General features: G+C 43.4%; 1 protein-coding gene across 1 annotated transcript in view; it reads right to left on the bottom strand.

Moving 5' to 3' along the window:
- pde4ba (phosphodiesterase 4B, cAMP-specific a) overlaps window positions 1-23640 on the bottom strand; it is a 338452-nt gene that overhangs the window by 278303 nt on the left and 36509 nt on the right. The gene's annotated exons all lie outside the window — the stretch shown is intronic.

Consider the following 23640-nt stretch of genomic DNA (forward strand, 5'->3'; position numbering starts at 1 on the left):
TTTAGTCCATAATGTTGCTTGATCGGTGGTTAGGCTAGTAACTGGACAAAAGTAGGCTACATGAAAATTGCTATACTGTTAATATAACCATGTGTTAGTGTGGGTTTTCAGTGAATTTATGTAAATCATGAAGCAGCAGTGCAGGAAAATTCACAGCAACAGAAGAGTGATCAAATTAAGATCCTACATCTGTACACTCTCCTGTTCATTCTGACTGACAGCTGTTACACTTGCTGGACGCCATAGGAGTCTACTGCCATGTATACAGTCTTGTCTCAAGGCAAATGTTTGACATGAGAGCTTTCTGTTTTTATTCAGGACCAGGGTGTTCAGGACTGCCACTGTGCTCTGTCATATGGACTGTCGTTTACTGAATACTTCACTATTACATGTTTTACTAAATAAGTTTTCATAAATAACGTGCCAAAAGTAATGCGCCTTCCTTAAACTCTCTCTTCAATCCATATGGCTCTCATGTTTTCTACGAACAGGAAAACCATTATCTAGGTCTTTAGCTACACATTAAGAGGATCATTTTCAGTGACAAGCACACAATCATTATCGGATTATGATTGGCTGCATGGGAATTATGTGTTTCATAAATGTAGATTAGTGAATTAAACGGGGCTGTCCTGGCCCTTGTACGCCGTAGGCTGTGGTGTTCAAACAACTGGCTCTTCAGGGAACAGGAACAGCAACAATGATGGTGTATGACTTTAGGTACCAGGCCGTGTGTGTGTGTTGTGTGTTTGTGTGTATGTGTGTGCCAAACTGGACATCTGAGGAAGGCTAATTGGCATTAATTCTGCTTCGTTACCACCCCATTCAGCCATAAACAGGTGTTTAGGCAGGTAGGACCACATGCGTAAATAGGGGAGAGTTGGGTTAGTTTAGCTTTTTAATTCAGCATCACTCTGTCAAGGGAAATATAGTAACAAAGATGTCTACATATATTTCAGGGTGTGTAACATGTGTAACATTACAGTTTGGAAAACATATTTTGTCCCAAAAAAGTGATCTCTTGGCACAACTTTCTCCGGGTATGGGTTAAGTTGAGCCGCGGGACAGGGTAAGTTAAGCCACCCCAAAAATGTCTGTACTGAGTAAAATATTACCAGTACCTTTTTAAAACCATGTCTACATTTTCCCCCAAACACAATTCAACACAATCACAATCGCATTTTTGTCTTTTAATAATTTAAAGCATCTTTTAACACAGGCTTAACACCTAACACACACTTTGTACCTTTCATTTTACACTTCCAACACAAGCCCTGTTGTTACCTCATATCCCAGTGATAATGCCTTGTATTACGCCTGGGAAGAAAACACTTCAATTTGCTGAACCATTGGCTCAACTTACCCCAAGGAAAACATGTTGACTACATTAGCCCACACAGCTACAAGGAGGGGGGGGGGGGGGCTGTCAGCCTGTGAACATGACCAGACTGCTATCTGAAGGTCAGGTACTGTCAGCCTGTGAACATGACCAGACTGCTATCTGAAGGTCAGGTACTGTCAGCCTGTGAACATGGCCCAGACTGCTATCTGAAGGCCAGGTACTGTCAGCCTGTGAACATGGCCCAGACTGCTATCTGAAGGCCAGGTACTGTCAGCCTGTGAACATGGCCCAGACTGCTATCTGAAGGCCAGGTACTGTCAGCCTGTGAACATGGCCAGACAACTAAATGAAGGTCAGGTACTGTCAGCCTGTGAACATGGCCCAGACTGCTATCTGAAGGCCAGGTACTGTCAGCCAGTGAACATGGCCCAGACTGCTATCTGAAGGCCAGGTACTGTCAGCCTGTGAACATGGCCCAGACTGCTATCTGAAGGCCAGGTACTGTCAGCCTGTGAACATGGCCCAGACTGCTATCTGAAGGCCAGGTACTGTCAGCCTGTGAACATGGCCAGACATCTAAATGAAGGTCAGGTACTGTCAGCCTGTGAACATGGCCAGACATCTAAATGAAGGCCAGGTACTGTCAGCCTGTGAACATGGCCCAGACTGCTATCTGAAGGCCAGGTACTGTCAGCCTGTGAACATGGCCAGACATCTAAATGAAGGCCAGGTACTGTCAGCCTGTGAACATGGCCAGACATCTAAATGAAGGCCAGGTACTGTCAGCCTGTGAACATGGCCCAGACTGCTATCTGAAGGCCAGGTACTGTCAGCCTGTGAACATGACCAGACTGCTAAATGAAGGTCAGGTACTGTCAGCCTGTGAACATGGCCAGACTGCTATCTGAAGGCCAGGTACTGTCAGCCTGTGAACATGGCCCAGACTGCTATCTGAAGGCCAGGTACTGTCAGCCTGTGAACATGTCCCAGACTGCTATCTGAAGGCCAGGTACTGTCAGCCTGTGAACATGGCCACACTGCTATCTGAAGGCCAGGTACTGTCAGCCTGTGAACATGACCAGACTGCTAAATGAAGGTCAGGTACTGTCAGCCTGTGAACATGGCCAGACTGCTATCTGAAGGGCAGGTACTGTCAGCCTGTGAACATGGCCAGACTGCTAAATGAAGGCCAGGTACTGTCAGCCTGTGAACATGGCCAGACTGCTATCTGAAGGCAGGTACTGTCAGCCTGTGAACATGGCCAGACTGCTATCTGAAGGCCAGGTACTGTCAGCCTGTGAACATGGCCCAGACTGCTATCTGAAGGCCAGGTACTGTCAGCCTGTGAACATGTCCCAGACTGCTATCTGAAGGCCAGGTACTGTCAGCCTGTGAACATGGCCACACTGCTATCTGAAGGCCAGGTACTGTCAGCCTGTGAACATGGCCCAGACTGCTAAATGAAGGCCAGGTACTGTCAGCCTGTGAACATGGCCAGACTGCTATCTGAAGGCCAGGTACTGTCAGCCTGTGAACATGGCCCAGACTGCTATCTGAAGGCCAGGTACTGTCAGCCTGTGAACATGGCCCAGACTGCTAAATGAAGGCCAGGTACTGTCAGCCTGTGAACATGGCCAGACTGCTATCGGAAGGCCAGGTACTGTCAGCCTGTGAACATGGCCAGACTGCTATCTGAAGGCCAGTTACTGTCAGCCTGTGAACATGGCCCAGACTTCCCAATATCACCACAGCAAGTGTGCACTGATACCGGAGGCTGTTCAGGCGTGATGAGGAGCAGCTTGTCAGAAAAGGCCTGGTCCATGTAGTAGCCCACCTCCAGAATCAGCCCTCCCTCTGGCCTCCCTCACAACAACAATGTCTGGCTTCTTCAGCATACAAGAAAACACATTCTCATCAGCATCAAAACAGGCTCCTCTGACAAACACACACACAAACATATACTTTTTCAGTCCAGCTGTTAGCAGTTGATGTTATTCTTCAATAACACAAACTCCAAAGCAAATCGGGGGAGAAAAATAGGTTTATTTGAGAAGGACAAATCAAGATGTTATGCTGGGAGGTAGATGTTCTGTCTCCTCTGTCCTCAGCTTTTCTCCACTGAACAAAGGAACAGGATGCCATTTATAACCCCCCAACCTAGGCTGGGGTTGACCAATCAGAAGTCCTTGCAGTACAACTGGCCAATGGCCAAATAACAAGTATCCTGCTCCAGACTCAATGTACAGAACGTAGCACACGTAGCACTGAGTTCAGGAGTGACATTCCACAGATTCTAAATAGATGTTGAACTGAAACCCAACTCCTATTTACAATTCCCTATTGACCATTAGTTCTCTCGTTTTTAGTCCTCTCACCCTCTGCGTTGTGTAATTATCTTCAAAATATTCGTATACGGCCAAGTCTGTAATCACCTTTCATCAACATCAAATTCAAATGAGTCCCTTGTAGACAGAAACAGGGTCACATACAGAGAAGAGAAGGGCCTCTATTATCTAATATTACACATTTATCAGATTAAAACATCTGGAACATTGTGTCCCTAGTGTGGTGCATCTGTCTGGAAGAAATAATATCCTGGCCTTAATTCATTTAACGAGGGGATCATAATAATATCATACACAAAGACTGTGTTGTGGCCTGGTTGCGTGTAGTCTGGCATCATGACTGACTGACCAGCCGTGCCCTGGCAGTCCCCTGTACCCTGCAACTAATGCGCTTACTGACTTTCACAAGACATCCACACCTGGGTCAAAAGTGTTACACACATGGTCACTGTTTCTCAATGGAAACCCCATTCAAACGGAATAATGCTAAGCCCTTGCTCTCTTTTCTAAGACTGCCCCATCTGTAACGATCGTTGTAGAGAGGTGACCAAGATGCAGCATGGCACGTGTTCATGATTATTTATTTAAATCAAACAAACACTCGAGCAAAAAGAACAAAGGGAAACGAAAGCGCACAGTTCTGTCAGGTACAGAAACACAAAACAGAAAACAACTTCCCACCAACACAGGTGGGAAAAGGCTGCCTAAGTATGATTCCTAATCAGAAACAACGATAGACAGCTGCCTCTGATTAGGAACCATACTCGTCCCAAAACAAGGAAATACAAAACATAGAATGCCCACCCCACACCCTGACCTAACAAAATAGAGAAATAAACCGTCTCTCTCAGGTCAGGGCGTGACACCATCCTGATGATATTAGACTGTTTCAGACGGTTAGGCTGCTTCGGAAACAGGAAATCCAAACCTCAATCCAGTCAGAGTGGTGGTACAATTTCACAGGGTGTTTTGTCATCGTTGTTAGTCATGCTTACCTCACAGTGGAACTATTCACACACAACCACACAACCTATAATAATAATAATAATCATGACAAAATTTGTTTCTGAGAGAAGCTAAAGATAGATCAGTAATTTCCAGTAGCGCAGAGAAATATAATACAATCATGTTGAGTTGGTACACTACAACTCAATCAAATCAAGTATAGTCTAAAGCATTTTCAACAGTGAATGTTACGGCAACCAAAGCATATAGGCAGTGGGGTATAAATACACCAGTGATGATGGCTATGGACAGAGCTTAGCAGTAGAAACACATCAATGAATAATAGTGAATAACATTAATATTTCTGTCAGAGTAGGACTGACCAAATTGGATCCTCTCCTGATCTGGTACGAATCCAGAGGGTGCCTTGCTTCAGCTATGTTATTGGACAAACAAGTATTGTACACACACACACACACACACACAGGGAGAGAGTAAGTGAGGGTGAGAGAGGGAGGCAGAGAGAGAGAGAGAGCGAGAGAAAGAGAGAGGAAGGGAGGGAGAGAGAGAGAGAGAGAGAGAGAGAGAGAGAGAGAGAAAGAGAGAGAGAGAGAGAGAGAGAGAGAGAGAGAGAGAGAGAGAGAGAGAGAGAGAGAACCTCTAAATCTGAAAACAAAGAACCTGGGTCAAAGGCTTTAGCTTTAATACACAAAGATAAACGATTTTAGTTTGAAGAGCTTATACATTATTACTTCCTTATACATGTGATTATAATACATGAATACTATAAATCCATGCTATCTGTGGAGCTGAATGTATCATTAATAAGGTATATGCCTGGAGGACACAGCCTAATAAATATGGCTGCTTGTTAATATTTAAAACGCTTAACTGAATAACAATCAATAGCTACAATTCATTGAACTTTTGGATAAAAATCTGAAAGTACAGCTTGTTACCATAGTATTTTTCAGTATATACAAATACCAGCTGGATTTGGAATGCAGCATATAGTAAAGAATCACCATAAAACCATAAAGCCAGTGGTTGAGTCTCAGGACCCCCAGAAGGCTGTCTATTGGGAATGGTCATGACAGACTGGTAGAGATTATGGATCAGAGATAATTAGATGTAATTCTGTCCACACTGTACTGTGAGTCCACACCACCAATGGCTACAGTACAGCTCATATAGAGGTTAGGCCAAAGAGGGCAAACTAAAGGAACTAAGGAGCCATTGTTTTCAGAGCTGGCTCTCATGTTTTCTATACAAACATAGTGAACGTCACGACTGTAATCCCGATCTACCCAATCTATGAAGGGATCTGTTAGAATACATCATCTGACTGTCATCATCAACTGTCATCAACTGTCATCAACTGTCATTATCATGGAGCATCAACAGTAACTCCAACAGAAACATATCATACTAGAATAGAAGAAGCCAGTGATATATCCACAAAGGAACATAGATACAATACAATATTTCATCATGCTTTTATCTTTATTGGTTTGCAGCAGCAGCCTTCAAAACATGTTCAATAACACAGAGTGGTATGAAATTGGACAGCAATCATTTTCACCATAGAAATCCTCTGTCCTGTAGCTAGTGGAAAATCGGAATTAGAGGCGGGGCGTATGAAAGGCCTAACATACGCAGATTGATCACAACAAATTATAGCAATAGCACAGAGAAATGGATTTAAATGTTCTTCTTTCAGGAAAAAAAACAGTTTCATTTATTTCTAAAATATAATTTCATGCTATGAATGAATCCAACTTCCAGATCCATACATGACTCATCTACTTTAAACCACACAAATGTTCTGTCACATACAGTTGAAGTCGGAAGTTTACAAACACCTTAGCCAAATACATTTAAACTCAGTTTTTCACAATCCCTGACATTTAATCCTAGTAAAAATTCCCTGTCTTAGGTCAGTTAGGATCACCACTTTATTTTAAGAATATGAAATGTCCGAATAATAGTAGAGAGAATGATTTATTTCAGCTTTTATTTCTTTCATCACATTCTCAGTGGGTCAGAAGTTTACATACACTTAATTAGTATTTGGTAGCATTGCCTTTAAATTGATTAACTTGGGTCAAACGTTTCGGGTAGCCTTCCACAAGCTTCCCACAATGAGGTGGGTGAATTTTGGCCAATTCCTCCTGACAGCTGGTGTAACTGAGTCAGGTTTGTAGGCCCCCTTGCTCGCACACACTTTTTTAGTTCTGCCCATGATAGAATAATTTGTATGTTTAAGAATAATGGCTAAAGTGTTCCACTCTGAAATAGTATGATAGTGTGAAATGTTTGAGAAGCATGAGAAGATAAAACGAGGTGTGTAGAGCTGTTCGAATTTTAATACCAGGGTATTATATTCTTTAGTAGAGATGTAAGTAGAGTGAAGTTGTAGAGTAGATAATAGAAAATCATTAGAGGTTTTCAAACCAAGAGGGCCCCAACTGGGGAGGGAAGGTGAAAGCCTTGAAGGATGGCACAAAATGTATGGTTCTTTGTGGATAGTGGAAAAGTACTGGTTGTTTGAGCAGGGAGTGGTCTAAAGATAGGAATGTGTGTATGTATTATAAATAGAGGTCGACCGATTATGATTTTCCAACGCCGATACCGATTATTGGAGGACCAGAAAAACCCGATAACGATTAATCGGCCGATTTTTTGCATGTACTTATTTGTAATAATGACAATTACAACAATACTGAATGAACACTTATTTTAACATAATATAATACATCAATAAAATAAATTTTGTCTCAAATAAATAATGAAACATGTTCAATTTGGTTTAAATAATGTAAAACAAAGTGTTGGAGAAGAAAGTAAAAGTGCAATATGTGCCATGTAAGAAAGCTAACGTTTAAGTGCCTTGCTCAGAACATGGGAACATATGAAAGCTGGTGGTTCATTTTAACATAAGTCTTCAATATTCCCAGGTAAGAAGTTTTAGGTTGTAGTTATTATAGGAATTATAGGACTATTTCTCTCTCAAAGGTATATTTCATATACCGCTGACAATTGGATGTTCTTATAGGCACTTTAGTATTGCCAGTGTAACAGTATTCGCTCCTACCTGGGCTCGAACCAGGAACACATTGACAACAGCCACCCTCGAAGCAGCGTTACCCATGTAGAGCAAGGGGAACAACCACTCCAAGTCTCAGAGCGAGTGACGTTTGAAACGCTATTAGCGCGCACCCGGCTAACTAGCTAGCCATTTCACATCGGTTAAACCAGCCTAATCTTGGGAGTTGATAGGCTTGAAGGGGTGGGTATAATTTGTGGAACGTTCCAACAGGAATCTGTTATAAAAAACGTAAAGTAAAAGGTTGCCAACCAACAACGCATAAAAGTAGCAACGCATACAAACCTAGCTAACTAGCTGCCGAATAGGCATCAACTCACCATGTAGCTTATTCTTAATGTTTGTCCATAGGCAACCAGAGTGAGGACAGACATTTTTCGGAATAAACGTGATGAGTGAAAAATGCAATGAAATAGACCACTCCCTACCTGGTATCTTATTCTGCCGCTATACAACTTTGTATGCGTTGTTTTTTGGCAACCTTGTTATTTACAACGTTTTTGGAATAGATTCCTGTTGGAACGTTCCACAAATTATACCCACCCGGCTTGAAGTCATAAACAGCTTGAAGCACAGCGAAGAGGTGCTGGCAAAACGCACGAAAGTGCTGTTTGAATGAATGCTTACGAGCCTGCTGGTGCCTACCACTGCTCAGTCAGACTGCTCTATCAAATATCAAATCATAGACTTAATTATAACATAATAACACACAGAAATACGAGCCTTAGGTCATTAATATGGTGGATTCCGGAAACTATCATCTCGAAAACAAAACGTTTTTTCTTTCAGTGAAATACGGAACCGTTCCGTATTTTATCTAACGGGTGGCATCCCTAAGTCTAAATATTCCTGTTACATTGCACAACCTTCAATGTTATGTCATAATTACGTAAAATTCTGGCAAATTAGTTCGCAACGAGCCAAACTGTTGCATATACCCTGACTGCGTGCAATTAATGCAAGATAAGTGACACAATTTCATGTTAGCAGGCAATATTAACCAAACATGCAGGTTTAAAAATATATAGTTGTGTATTGGTTTTAAAGAAAGGCATTGATGTTTATGGTTAGGTACATTGGTGCAACGACAGTGCTTTTTTCGCAAATGCGCTTGTTAAATCACCCGTTTGTCGAAGTAGGCTGTGATTCAATGAGAAATTAACAGGCACTGCATCGATTATATGCAACGCAGGACACGTTAGATAAACTAGTAATATCATCAACCATGTGTAGTTAACTAGTGATTATGTTAAGATTGATCGTTTTTTATAAGATAAGTTTAATGCTAGCTAGCAACTTACCTTGGCTTCTTGCTGCCCTCGTGTAACAGGTAGTCAGCTTGCCATGCAGGCTCCTCTAGGAGTGCAATGTAAGGCAGGTGGTTAGAGCGTTGGACTAGTAACCGGAAGGTTGCAAAAACGAATCCCCGAATCCCCCCTGAACAAGGCAGTTAACCCCCGTTCCTAGGCCGTCATTGAAAATAAGAATGTGTTCTTGATCTGACTTGCCAAGTTAAATAAAGGTGTAAAAAAATACACATATATATATATATATAATAATAATAATACTACTCTGCAAATCGGTGGCCAAAAATACCGATTACCGATTGTTATGAAAACTTGAAATCTGCCCTAATTAATCGGCCATTCCCATTAATCGGTCGACCTCTAATTATAAAAGGACTGGGTCCTCATTTTTGACTTTAGAGCTCTCATGAATAAAAATCGACTAACCTTTTTTTATTAATCTGAGACTTTGCCCAATTATTATTGAACCCAGGGTCTTACAAATCAATTTTGTGAAGTGCACCAGTCTCTCCTGCAGAAAAGCACCCCCACAATATGATGCTGCCACCCCCGTGCTTCACGGTTGGGTTGATGTTCTTCGGCTTGCAAGCCTCCCCCTTTTTCTTCCAAACATAACGATGGTCATTAAGGCTAAACAGTTCTATTTATGTTTCATCAGACGAGAGGACATTTCTCCAAAAAGTACGATCTTTGTCCCCATGTGCAGTTGCAAAACGTAGTCTGGCTGTTTTTTATGGCAGTTTTGGAGCATTGGATTCTTCCTTGCTGAGTGGCCTTTCAGGTTATTTCGATATAGGACTCGTTTTACTGTGAATATAGATACTTTTGTATCTGTTTCCTTCAGCATCTTCACAATGTCCTTTGCTGTTGTTCTGGGATTGATTTGCATTTTTCGCACCAACGTATGTTCATCTCTAGGAGACAGAACGCATCTCCTTCCTGAGCGGTATGACGGTTGCGTGATCTCATGGTGTTTATACTTGCGTATTATTGTTTGTACAGATAAACATGGTACCTTCAGGCGTTTGGAAATTGCTCCCAAGGATGAACCACACTTGTGGAGGTCTACAATTCTTTTCTGAGGTCTTGGCTGATTTCTTTAGATTTTCTCATGATGTCAAGCAAAGAGACACTGAGTTTGAAGGTAGGTCTTGAAATACATCCACAGGTTCTCCTCCAATTGACTCAAATGATGTCAATTAGCCTATCAGAAGCTTCTAAAGCCATGACATATTTTTCTGGAAATTTCCAAGCTGTTTAAAGGCACAGTCAACTTAGTGTATGTAAACTTCTGACCCACTGGAATTATGATACAGTGAATTATAAGTGAAATAATCTGTCTGTAAACAATTGTTGGAAAAATTACTTGTGTCATGCACAAAGTAGATGTCCTAACCGACTTGCCAAAACTATAGTTTGTTAACATGAAATTTGTGGAGTGGTTGAAAAACAAGTTTTAATGACTCCATCCTAAGTGTATGTAAACTGACTTCAACTGTAGGTGCTGTAGAAAACCTGCCTGGACGGATGGATGACGGCACATTTATATAAGCCAGTGTGTTTACCGATGATTTAGACCTAAAAATCCTCTCTGGCTGATACCTGCCAAACCGCCAATCTGTTTACATAAGGCATACACACCATGAGAGACACACACACACACTCTCTTTCATATACACACACACACACGTGAGTGACACACAGACAGGAAATGACTGTGTCTGAACTAAAGTTTTTGTGCACTGAAGGTGATGATCCCTGATTGGATCGAAATCACATTTTATTGGTCACATACACATGGTTAGTAGATGTGTAGCGAAATGTGTAGCGAATTGACCCAGATTCCACAGCAAAACCTAATACACACAATCTAGTAAAGGAATGGGATAAGAATATATAAATATCAAATATATGGATGAGCAGTGACAGAGCGGCTAAGATGCAATAGATAGTGTAGTATACAGTATTTACATAAGAGATAAGTAATGCGAGATATGTACACATTCTTAAAGTGGCATTATTAAAGTGAATAGTGTTCCATTTATTAAAGTGGTCAATGATATCAAGTCTGTAGGTAGGCAGCCGCCTCTCTGTGCTAACAATCTGATGGCCTTGAGATAGAAGCTGTTTTTCAATCTCTCTGTCCCAGTTTTGATGTATCTGTACTGACCTCGCCTTCTGGATGGAGGTGGGGTAAAGAGGAAGTGGCTCGGGTGGTTATTGTCCTTGATGATCTTTTTTGCCTTTCTGTAACATCGGGTGTTGTTGGTGTCCTGGAGGGCAGGTAGTTTGCCCCTGGTGATACGTTGTGCAGACCGCACCAGGATCTGCGGAGTGGAGATGTTGTTTCCTACCTTCACCACCTGGGGGAAGCCCGTCAGGAAGTCCAGGAACCAGTTGCACAGGGCGGGGTCAAGACAAAGGGACTCAAGCTTAATGATGAGTTTGGAGGGTACTATGGTGTTGAATGCTGAGCTGTAGTCAATGAACAGCATTCTTACATAGGTATTCCTCTTGTCCAGATGGGTTAAGGCAGTGTGCAGTGTGATGGCGATTGCATCGTCTGTGGACCTATTGGGGTGGTAAGCAAATTGAAGTGGGTCTAGGATGACAGGTACGGTGGATGTGATATGATCCTTGACTAGTCTCTCAAAGCATGTCATGATGACAGAAGTGAGTGCTACGGGGCGATAATCATTTAGTTCAGTTACCTTAGCTTTCTTGGGAACAGGAACAATGGTGGCCCTCTTGAAGCATGTGGGAACAGGAGACTGGGATAGGGATTGATTGAACATGTCCGTAAACACACCAACCAGCTGGTCTGCGCATGCTCTGAGGATGCAGCTAGGGATGCCGTCTGGGCCGGCAGCCTTGCGACGGTTAACACATGTTTTACTCACGTCGGCCACAGAGAAGGAGGGCCCACAGTCTTTGGTAGCGGTTCGTGTCGGTGGCACTGTATTGTCCTCAAAGAAGTTGTTTAATTGGTCTGGAAGCAAGACGTTGATGTCCGCAACGGGGCTGGTTTTCTTTTTGTAATCCGTGATTGTCTGTAGACCCTTCCACATACGTCTCGTGTTTGAGCCGTTGAATTGCTACTCAACTTTGTCTCTATACTGACACTTTGTTTGTTTGATTGCCTTACGGATGGAATAACTACACTGTTTGTATTTGATCATGTTCCCAATCACCTTGCCGTGATTAAATGCGGTAGTACGTGCTTTCAGTTTTGCGCGAATGCTGCCATCAATCCATGGTTTCTGGTTAGGGAAGGTTTTAATCGTCACAGTGGGTACAACATCTCCTATACACTTCCTTATAAACTTGCTCACCGAGTCAGCGTATACGTCAATGTTGTTATCTGAGGCTACCCAGAACATATCCCAGTCCACATGATCGAAGCAATCTTGTAGCATGGAATCCGATAGGTCGGACCAGCGTTGGATAGACCTTAAGCACGGGCGTTTCCTGTTTTAGTTTCTGCCTTTAGGAGGGGAGCAACAAGACGGAGTCATGGTCAGATTTTCCAAAAGGAGGGCGGGGGAGGGCCTTGTATGCATCGCGGAAGTTAGAGTAGCAATGGTCGAGCGTGTTACTCGCTTGTGTACTGCAATCGATATGTGGATAGAATTTAGGCAGCCTTGTTTTCAAATTAGCTTTGTTAAAATCCCCAGCTACAATAAACGCTGCCTCAGGATATATGGTTTCCAGTTTGCATAAAATCCAGTGAAGTTCCTTGATGTCCGTCTTGGTATTCCCTTGCGGGGGGATATACACGGCTGTGACAATAACGGAGGAGAGTTCTCTTGGGAGATAATACGGTCGACATTTGATTGTGCGGAATTGAGGTATTGCTCGCCACACTATCTACCAAGAGAGTTCACATCTATATTATTCGTAGCCGCCTATTTACCACCATAATCCAATGCTGGCACTAAGACAGCAATCAACGAGCTGTATAAGCCATAAGCAAACAAGAAAATGCTCATCCAGATGCGGCACTCCTAGTGGCCGGGGACTTTAATGTTGGCAAACTTACATCCGTTTGAACTAATTTCTACCAGCATGTCACATTTGCAACTAGAGGGAAAAAAACTCTAGACCATCTTTACTCCACACACAGAGACACATACAAAGCTCTCCCTCACCCTCCATTTGGCAAATCTGACCATAATTCTATTCTCCTTATTCCTGCTTACAAGCAAAAACTTAAGCAGGGAGTACCAGTGACTCGCTTAATGCAGAAGTTGTCAGATGACACGGATGCTACGCAACAGGACTGTTTTGCTAGCACAGACTGGAATATGTTCCGGGATTCATCCAATGGCATTGAGGTGTATACCAACTCAGCCACTGGCTTCATCAATAAGTGCATCGACGACGTCGTCCCCACAGTGACCGTATGTACATTTCCCAACCAGAAGCCATGGATTACAGGCAACATCCGCACCGAGCTAAAGGCTAGAACTTCCACTTTCAAGGAGCGGGACACTAATCTAAACGCTTATAAGAAATCCCGCTATGCCCTCAGACGAACCATCAAACAGGCATAGCATCAATGAAGGACTAAGATTGAATTCTACTACAATGGCTCTGATGCTTGTCGGATGTGGCAGGGCTTGAAAACTATTGCTTATTGTTTATTATCTACTTCACTGGCTTTGGCAATTTGAACATATGTTTCCCATGCCAATAAAGCCCATGAATTGAAATTGAATTGAGAGAAAGAGAAAGAGAGAGAGAGAGACACACAGACAGACAGACAGAGAGAGACAGCAAGACAGAGAAAGAGACAAACAAAAAGGGACAGACAAAAGGAGATAGAAAGGAGAGACAGTGACAGAGAGCGAGAGAGAGCGAGAGACGGAGAGAGAGGGAAGGAGAGGCAGAGAATCAGGGACAGAGATAGAAGCAGAATGAGAGAATAAATAATGCTAGCAGTCACTTGCTCTAGATCCCAGCTGCCTAGAAATGGGCAGAGTGGGAGTGAAGAAGGAAGACAAATATAAGTGATATTTTTCATTATGTTTTGAGAAATGAAAACACAATGAGTTTTGTGTGGACCGCCCAGTCATCTGAATAGATCAGAGTTTTGTTGTGCGGGCACCACACAGAGAGAATCTCCATTCTGTGTCTAGCCTTTCTCTACTGGAAAACACAAAAAGATAAGATTGTTGTAGGAGAAAAGAGCAGGAGCAGGAGAAGAATAGAGCACTAGAGGAGAGGTGAAAGTGCTCAAGGAGAAGGTGAGAACGATGACGTGTGCCAGAGAACAAAGCATTAGAGAGCTGGCCACCCCCGCAGAGAAGCCAGCAAAACAGCCCACCTCAGACCCTGACCATAGCCTCGGCATCACAGCAGGACAAACAAATGAAGAACCAAAAGCCCAGGGGATCCCACACCCTCTGAGCAATCCCTGTCAGCCACCCTGACAGCCCTCCTGACGACCCCCCCACACCCACTGAGGACATACACAAGCCCCAGATTGCACTCCGTATGGACTCAAAAAGGAAATATATACAACAACAAAAAACTTTTTACCAAACACACAGTTTCTAAACTCTGGTGTCCAAACACCCAGCACGCCCTAGACCTTCTGTCTGAGGACCAACTAGGTTCACCTAGCCACTTAACAATACACACAGGCACAAACGACCTGAGAACACAGCACTCAAGGGAGTGATTGAAAAAGCTTCTTCTACTTTCCCCAACACACAAGTGGTTATCTCCAACCTGCTTCCACGACAAGACTTCCCCCCTGATACCATACAAATCAAATCAAAAATCAAATCAAATTGTATTAGTTACATATGCCGAATACAACACCTTACAGTGAAATGCTTACTTACGAGCCCCTACCCGACAGCGCACTTTTAAAAAATATGGATAAGAATAAGAGATAAAAGTAACAATAATTAAAGAGCAGCAGTAAATATATACAGGGGGGTGCCGGTACAGAGTCAATGTGCGGGTGCACCGGTTAGTTGAGGTAGTATGTACATGTAGGTAGAGTTAATTAAAGTGACGATGCATAGATAATAAATAGTGAGTAGCAGCAGTGTAAAAACAAAGGGGGGGACATTGTAAATAGTCTGGGTGGCCATTTGATTAATTGTTCAGCACTCTTATGGCTTGGGGTTAGAAGCTGTTAAGGAGCCTCTTGGTCTTACACTTGGTGCTTCGGTACCACTTGCCCTGCGGTAGCAGAGAGATTAGTCTATGACTTAGGTGACTGGAGTCTTTGACAATTTTTTGGGCCTTCCTCTGACACCGCCTGGTATAGAGGTCCTGGATGGCAGGAAGCTTGGCCCCAGTGATGTAGTGGGCCATTCGCACTACCCTCTGTTGTGCCTTGCAGTCGGAGGGCAAGCAGATGCTATACCAGGCAGTGATGCAACCAGTCAGGATGCTCTCGATGGTGCAGCTGTAGAACCTTTTGAGGATCTGATGACCCATGCCAAATCTTTTCAGTCTCCTGAGGGGGAATAGGTTTTGTCATGCCCGTTTCACGACTGTCATGGTGTGCTTGGACCATGTTAGTTTGTTGGTGATATGGACACCAAGTACCTTGAAGCTCTCAACCTGCTCCACTGCAGCCCCGTCGATGAGAATGGAGGCGTGCTCGGTCCTCTTTTTCCTGTAGTCCACAATCATCTCCTTTGTATTGATCACGTTAAGGGAGAGGTAAACGCAGGTATTCTCTGACCTCCTCCCTATAGGATGTCTCATCGTTGTCGGTGATCAGGCCTACCACTGTTGTGTTGTCAGCAAACTTAATTATGGTTTTGGAGTCGTGCTTGGCCACGCAGTCGTGGGTGAACAGGGAGTACAGGAGGGGACTAAGTATGCACCCCTGATGGGCCCCCATGTTGAGGATCAGCATGGCAGATGTGCTGTTGCCTACCCTTACCACCTGGGGGCGGCCCGTCAGGAAGTCCAGGATCCAGCTGCAGAGGGAGGTGTTTAGTCCCAGGGCCCTTAGCTTATTAATGAGCTTTGTGGGTGTTGAACGCTGAGCTGTAGTCAATGAACCGCATTCTCACATAGGTGTTCCTTTTGTCCAGGTGGGAAAGGGCAATGTGGAGTGCGATTAAGATTGCGTCATCTGTAGATCTGTTGGGGCGATATGCGAATTGGAGTGGGTCTAGGGTTTCTGGCATGATGGTGTTGATGTGAGCCATGACCAGCTTTTCAAAGCACTTCATGGCTCCAACGTGAGTGCTACGGGGCGGTAATCATTTAGGCAGGTTACCTTCGCTATCTTCGGCACAGGGACTATGGTGGTCTGTAGGTACTACAGACTCGACCAGGGAGAGGTTGAAAATGTTAGTGAAGACACTTGCCAGTTGGTCTGCGCATGCTTTGAGTACACGTCCTTGAAATCCGTTTAATCCGGGTTTGTGAATGTTGACCTGTTTAAAGGTCTTACTCACATCGGCCACGGAGAGCGTGATCACACAGTCGTTCGGAACAGCTGGTGCTCTCATGCATGCTTCAGTGTTGCTTGCCTCAAAGCGAGCATAAAAGGCATTTAGCTCGTCTGGTAGGCTTGCGTCAATGGGCAGCTCACGGCTGTGTTTCCCTTTGTAGTCCGCAATAGTTTTCAAGCCCTGCCACATCCGACAAGCATCAGAGCCATTGTAGTAGAATTCAATCTTAGTCCTTCATTGATGCTATGCCTGTTCAATGGTTCGTCTGAGGGCATAGCAGGATTTCTTATAAGCGTTTAGATTAGTGTCCCGCTCCTTGAAAGTGGAAGTTCTAGCCTTTAGCTCGGTGCGGATGTTGCCTGTAATCCATGGCTTCTGGTTGGGAAATGTACATACGGTCACTGTGGGGACGACGTCGTCGATGCACTTATTGATGAAGCCAGTGGCTGAGTTGGTATACACCTCAATGCCATTGGATGAATCCCGGAACATATTCCAGTCTGTGCTAGCAAAACAGTCCTGTTGCGTAGCATCCGTGTCATCTGACAACTTCTGCATTAAGCGAGTCACTGGTACTCCCTGCTTAAGTTTTTGCTTGTAAGCAGGAATAAGGAGAATAGAATTATGGTCAGATTTGCCAAATGGAGGGTGAGGGAGAGCTTTGTATGTGTCTCTGTGTGTGGAGTAAAGATGGTCTAGAGTTTTTTTCCCTCTGGTTGCAAATGTGACATGCTGGTAGAAATGAGTTCAAAAGGATGTAAGTTTGCCAACATTAAAGTCCCCGGCCACTAGGAGTGCCGCATCTGGATGAGCATTTTCTTGTTTGTTTATGGCTTATACAGCTCATTAATTGCTGTCTTAGTGCCAGCATTGGATTATGGTGGTAAATAGGCGGCTACGAATAATATAGATGTGAACTCTCTTGGTAGATAGTGTGGCGAGCAATACCTCAAGATTTCTTTAATATTAGACATTGCACTCCAGCAGTTATTGACAAATAGACACACACCCCCGCCCCTCATCATACCAGACGTAGCTGCTCTGTCCTGCAGAAAAACTGAAAAGCCAGCTAGCTCTATATTATCTGTGTTGTCATTCAGCCAAGTCTTGATGAAACATAAGATATTACAGTTTTTAATGTCCCGTTGGTAGGATAGTCTTAATCGTAGTTCGTCCAGTTTGTTTTCTAATGATTGCACGTTGACCAATAATACAGAGGGTAGTGATGGTTTACTCACTCACCGACAAATTCTCACAAGGCACCCAGACCTCTGCCCCCTGTATTTTCATATTTTATTCACGCGAAAGATAGGGTTTGGGCCTGGTCTCCGGAGTCATTCAAGAAAAAGCTTTGTCCAATTTGAGGAGAGTAATTGCTGTTCTGATGTCCAGAAGCTGTTTTCGGTCATAAGAGATGGTAGCAGCAACGGTAGCAGCAACATTATGTACAAAATGAGTTCCAAATAATGCAAAAAAATTTACAAAATAGCACAGTTGGTTAAGAGCCTGTAAAACGGCAGCCATCCATCCGGCTCCATGTAGAATCACTGTAATAGTGAAGGTGTAAACTTGACAGTAGAAAACCTAAACAGTATATCTGTGACCCGTTTCAGGAAACTAGGCGTATGTCATGGGTCCCTACTTCACAGGAGAGCCGTTTGAAAGTAAACCTTTTTTTTTATCAAAATGTTTTTTTGGTGCTGAAATGCCTTCTCGAACATGTGAACTTTCATGTGCCTTAATAACAAACTTGTATGCCATCTGTAAATACAAATGAAATTGTTAAATTACGAGCCTAGGTGGTTAAGCCACAGAAAAAGCGAGCAACCTTCCCGCTAGCCATGATTGTCTAGGATAATGAGTGGGCTGGACATGCCGAGAGATGGGTTTGGATTGGTGTGCCATTTGGCATGCTTCTGTCTATTTCAGCTGGTCAGTATATGTAGGGTAATCCTGTCTAACGCAGCTTTTTTTTCATGTATTATTAAAACGTAACAAAAGACTCCAGTATGCAAGTATCCATTTCAATAGAACGTCACTGCAACAACTGTTTCAGAGCACTCTCGTCTGAGTGTGCCAGAGCTCAGAATATCTGATGAATTTGCGAACGCTCAACACCGGTTGAATATGGCTGGTGTCAGTAAACGACAGCAAAAAAAGTGTAATTAAATTGTTGCCAGGAGCACATTTACAGTCACCAACGCTCTGGATAACATGAAAACAGCCTAACCAGCTCTGCAAGGGCAAGTAAAATGGACAGAGTTTGGGTGGGGGCTAAAGCTTAAGATGATTCTTATGGCATTGCTCATGGCTAAATAGCTAACATTGAACCTATTTGGTTAACTTTATCTAGCTAAAACAATAGGTTTGTATTGCTAGTGCTCTATGGATTAGGATTATGGTTAATTGTTTAGCTAGCATGTCTAAACAAAAGACTCCACTTCGCCAGATGATTACATGACCCATCAAGTTAGCCAGGTGTGTCTGACGGTGATTACGGCTATCTATTGTATAATAATGCCAAAATATTTGTATCTGGAATTTGTCTTTCAGCATCAGCAAAACACACCTGACTCTCCTCCACCAGTCATAAAAGGAGAATGGTCTAATGCCTCCAATCGAAAAGAGAGCTGGCCCAAGCAAGCACAGGTTACAACTGAAGCATGAGGACCTGCAGTGAATGGTGAACTTCATCAACAACTACGCAGAGGATAATGCAATAGTATTACCAGGATGCCACCCAGGACTCAAACACTTTGGTGGAAAGCTGCTGCCATCCCATGTGACAAAAGCAGCAGTGTGGCTTTATAGCAGTGTGGCTTTCTTTTCATTAACTTATCTTAACGTTCTTTTGTTGTTTGCAGGTGCACTATTTTTACATTTTACATTTTAGTCATTTAGCAGACGCTCTTATCCAGAGCGACTTACAGTAGTGAATGCATACATTTCATACATTTTTTCTCCGTACTGTTCCCCTGTGGGAACCCTTTGCAGCCAGGACCCATCTACTTTTTAACTCCTCACAACTGCAGGGGCCAAAACAAGAACAAGTTTGTGCTCTGGTATTGTGCCTGGCGGACCATGCACAGGCTCCACAACAGTCTGGACCTTCACTTCCTGATCACAGGCCACACCAAGTTTTCCTCCGACAGGTGCTTCGGCCTCATCAAGCAGCGCTTCAGAAAGACCAGAGTGAACACTTTGTCTGAGATTGCTGGTGTTGTGAAGGACAGCACTGTGACAGGGGTCAACATCCCACAACTGGTTGGACTGGAGGATGGTACGGTGCTGGTGGAAAGCTATGGCTGGCAACAACACCCGACTCCCTACTTCAGGCCGCTGCCACAGTTCAAGCAGTACCAGCACATCAGGTGAATATCATTTTCATTGCATTGTATGAGGTTATTCTTCTTATCTAAACTTGGGTGGTGAATTGATGTTGTGCAACGTTGTAATGTCTTCTCAATTGTTGTTGTTATTTCCTGTTTTACAGGTTCAATGCTCTGGAGCCTGGTGTTGTTGTCGCCAAGGAGAGTTCGGACTCAATCAGGACCAGGTTTCAGCTGCTGCGCAATGCTGACATCCTTCCTCCCATGTTTTGCCTGCCTGTACAAGCACCACCTGGACTGGACACATCTAGACAAACTTGCGACGCAGAGGCTATGGACATCACATGCGCTGCACCAAAGTCAAGGGCAGGACAGAAACAGGCTCTCTGAATATAGATTCCCTTGTTCATGCGTGGTTCGGATGGACCATTAATCAGCACTATCTGCAGTGCCTCTATTCAAATGACTCTCTCCTAACACACATGTCATACGTTGCTGCTACTATTTTTTTTATCCTGCTGCTCAGTCACTTTACCCTGATTGTATGCATATAACTACCTCGTCTATCACTGATATTGTTATTGATATTGTTCTTGTACATACTGTATATTATTTTATTTATATTGACACTATCTATTTCTGATATTGCTACTATGCAAGTAACCATTTGGCTGTACCGTTTACACCTTCTGTAGAGACCCATCCACTTAGCAAGATGTGGCTGGGGGTTATAGAATTTATTTCACATGACCCATCAATTTAGACAAGTGTGTCTGGGTAAGCGTCATCTAATATTTATAAAATATTTTTATCTGGACATTTACCACTTTTAGTCTTAATCTTCACTACACTACTCACTGTTTAGCACATGACCTCACATTAAAGAGATGGGTGGGGATGGCTTAAGAGTGTGTGAACAATGCTGAATGGGTGTAGACAAAGGAAAGCTCCCCAGCAGGTACCAAATATTCAAAGGCCATTTTCCCAAAAATGAGTTTACAAGTTTATCAACTTTCAAAGCAAAATTACTTTCCCATTGCTCCTCAAAAATACAGTGTATTATATACCATTTTGTAGTTCTGAGTCTGTATTTTTATCCAATGTAAAAAACACAATTTCAAATGTTCCTACATAAGACCGATATGAGCCGGTCAGGCACATTTGACCTCTCAGCTTCCCTATCAAATCTAAACATTTCAAACAGAAAACCGATGGCAACAATGACAAAAATGTTGATGAAGAATAAACTTTAACATCATCCTTAGCTCGGGCATCTCTCAAATGTGTTTCTTTTGTTGTCCTCAATGGTGTTGTCCCTCATCAACTACCCTCCCTAGAGTGGTATCATATCATTCACAGACTGATGCGCTGAACACTTCCATCAGCACTGCAATATGGGATTTCTGCTTGCTAACTTAAAGAGGCCTAGGAGAAATCAATCACAGAACTCATTGCTGCTTATGAGAAATGATAACATTACATTGAGCTTAAGTTGTGCAACTTCTTCATTTCTCCCAACCTTCCCCCATCGTAAGCTTTTCTATTCACATATGTCCGGATGGTTCTCCTCACCGAGAAGAAGACCATTCTTCTGGTGAAGAGGAAGTGGGGTGGAACCACAGTGAGAGGTTTATAAAGACCCCTATCCTTAAGAACATCACACAAAGACCCCACTAACCTCTCTACCCTCCCCTCACACCCCTCAAATGACAGAGAGTGAACAAGGGAGGGGTGTGAGCGAGAGCAAGAGAGAGAGAGAGACAGACAGACAGACAGACAGACAGACAGACAGACAGACAGACAGGCAGGCAGGCAGGCAGGCAGGCAGGCAGACAGACAGACAGACAGACAGACAGACAGGCAGGCAGGCAGGCAGGCAGGCAGACAGACAGACAGACAGACAGACAGACAGACAGACAGACAGACAGACAGACAGACAGACAGACAGACAGACAGACAGACAGACAGACAGACAGAGAGAGAGACAGTGCCAGAGACAGAGACAGAGACAGAGGAAGAATGAGAGAAGGAATAATTGTAGCAATCACTTGCTCTAGACTCCCGCTGCCTAGAAATGGGAGTGAAGAAAGAAGAAAAATTTAAGTGATATTTTCCATTATGTTTTGAGACTTGAAAACACAATGTGGAACGCACACAGAATCTCCATTCTGTTTCCATCTCTTCTCTAATGGTAGCCACACCACGTAGAGGATGCTGACAGTCTGATAGACAGCTGCACACACACACACAAACACACGCATGGGCGCACACACACACACACAGCTATGTGACATTTTACGTGGTAATCAACGGCAGGTTGTAGCCATTGTTGCTCTCAGTTAGGGCTTTGATGTCATGGGTCAAGTTCTTTTGTCAGTCAAATGACCACGGTCACCATTATAATCGTTGGAATAGCAAAACAATTATCCTCCGATCAGCTTCTGACTGTTAGTGTGTGTCCTGTTTTGGGTAAGCCATTGGGTGCATGCATTTCATGATCCTCGTTTGAGACAACACCATGTTGAAACAAGGAGCAACAAAGTTTCATCATTTGTAAAAACTCCATGTTACCACGGAAACAGACTCAACCACACATCGGCTGCAGCCATCTTTAGTGAGCTGTTTGTTCCACAACACAAAATTCTAAAACTGGCTTGTTTTGTCTCCTCTCATCTCTCTGTATATCAGCTGTTAGATTTGAACCAGTCTTACTTTTACTTTACTGCTTTTGGGTAGTTTGCCAACTTCAATAAAATGAAGTACATACAATCAAATAAAAACAGTTATAAAGAAGGTTATTTTATTTTCGCGACGGTCATCATCCATAATCGTTGGTTACATGATTACCCAATTAGCATGCCAGCCCTACCCTAAGTGATCAATATCATTGATTATTTGTCCATTACATAATGAAGCTGGAGCAGGTTATTGATGAGGACTACAAGGCCTGCCAGATTCCATTCAGATTACACCCATTTGGGACACACCCTGTGAGTGACATACAACAGGATGAAGGAACAAAATTAGTATCTAGTCTGTTAGAGAGATGGAACAGAATGAGTATCTATTCTGGTAGGGAGATGAACAGAATGAGTGTCTAGTCTGGTAGGGAGATGAACAGAATGAGTGTCTAGTCTGGTAGGGAGATGAACAGAATGAGTGTCTAGTCTGGTAGGGAGATGAACAGAATGAGTGTCTAGTCTGGTAGGGAGATGAACAGAATGAGTGTCTAGTCTGGTAGGGAGATGAACAGAATGAGTGTCTAGTCTGGTGGGGAGATGAACAGAATGAGTGTCTAGTCTGGTAAGGAGATGAACAGAATGAGTGTCTAGTCTGGTAGGGAGATGAACAGAATGAGTGTCTAGTCTGGTAGGGAGATGAACAGAATGAGTGTCTAGTCTGGTGGGGAGATGAACAGAATGAGTGTCTAGTCTGGTAAGGAGATGGAACAGAATGAGTGTCTAGTCTGGTAGGGAGATGAACAGAATGAGTGTCTAGTCTGGTAGGGAGATGGAACAGAATGAGTGTCTAGTCTGGTAGGGAGATGAACAGAATGAGTGTCTAGTCTGGTAGGGAGATGAACAGAATGAGTATCTAGTCTGGTAGGAAGATGAACAGAATGAGTGTCTATTCTGGTAGGGAGATGAACAGAATGAGTGTCTAGTCTGGTAGGGAGATGAACAGAATGAGTGTCTAGTCTGGTAAGGAGATGGAACAGAATAATGTTTGGCACGGATCAGATGACACGGCTGTACTAGGTGAAAGGAGCAACTCGCCCCTGGCCTGTTGCTGTGTTCCACAAAATGCTTGACTTGGCTGCTATCAACTCACATGTG

The sequence above is a fragment of the Salmo trutta genome, chromosome 22 (assembly GCF_901001165.1).
Source record: "Salmo trutta chromosome 22, fSalTru1.1, whole genome shotgun sequence".
Classification (NCBI taxonomy): Eukaryota; Metazoa; Chordata; class Actinopteri; order Salmoniformes; family Salmonidae; genus Salmo; species Salmo trutta.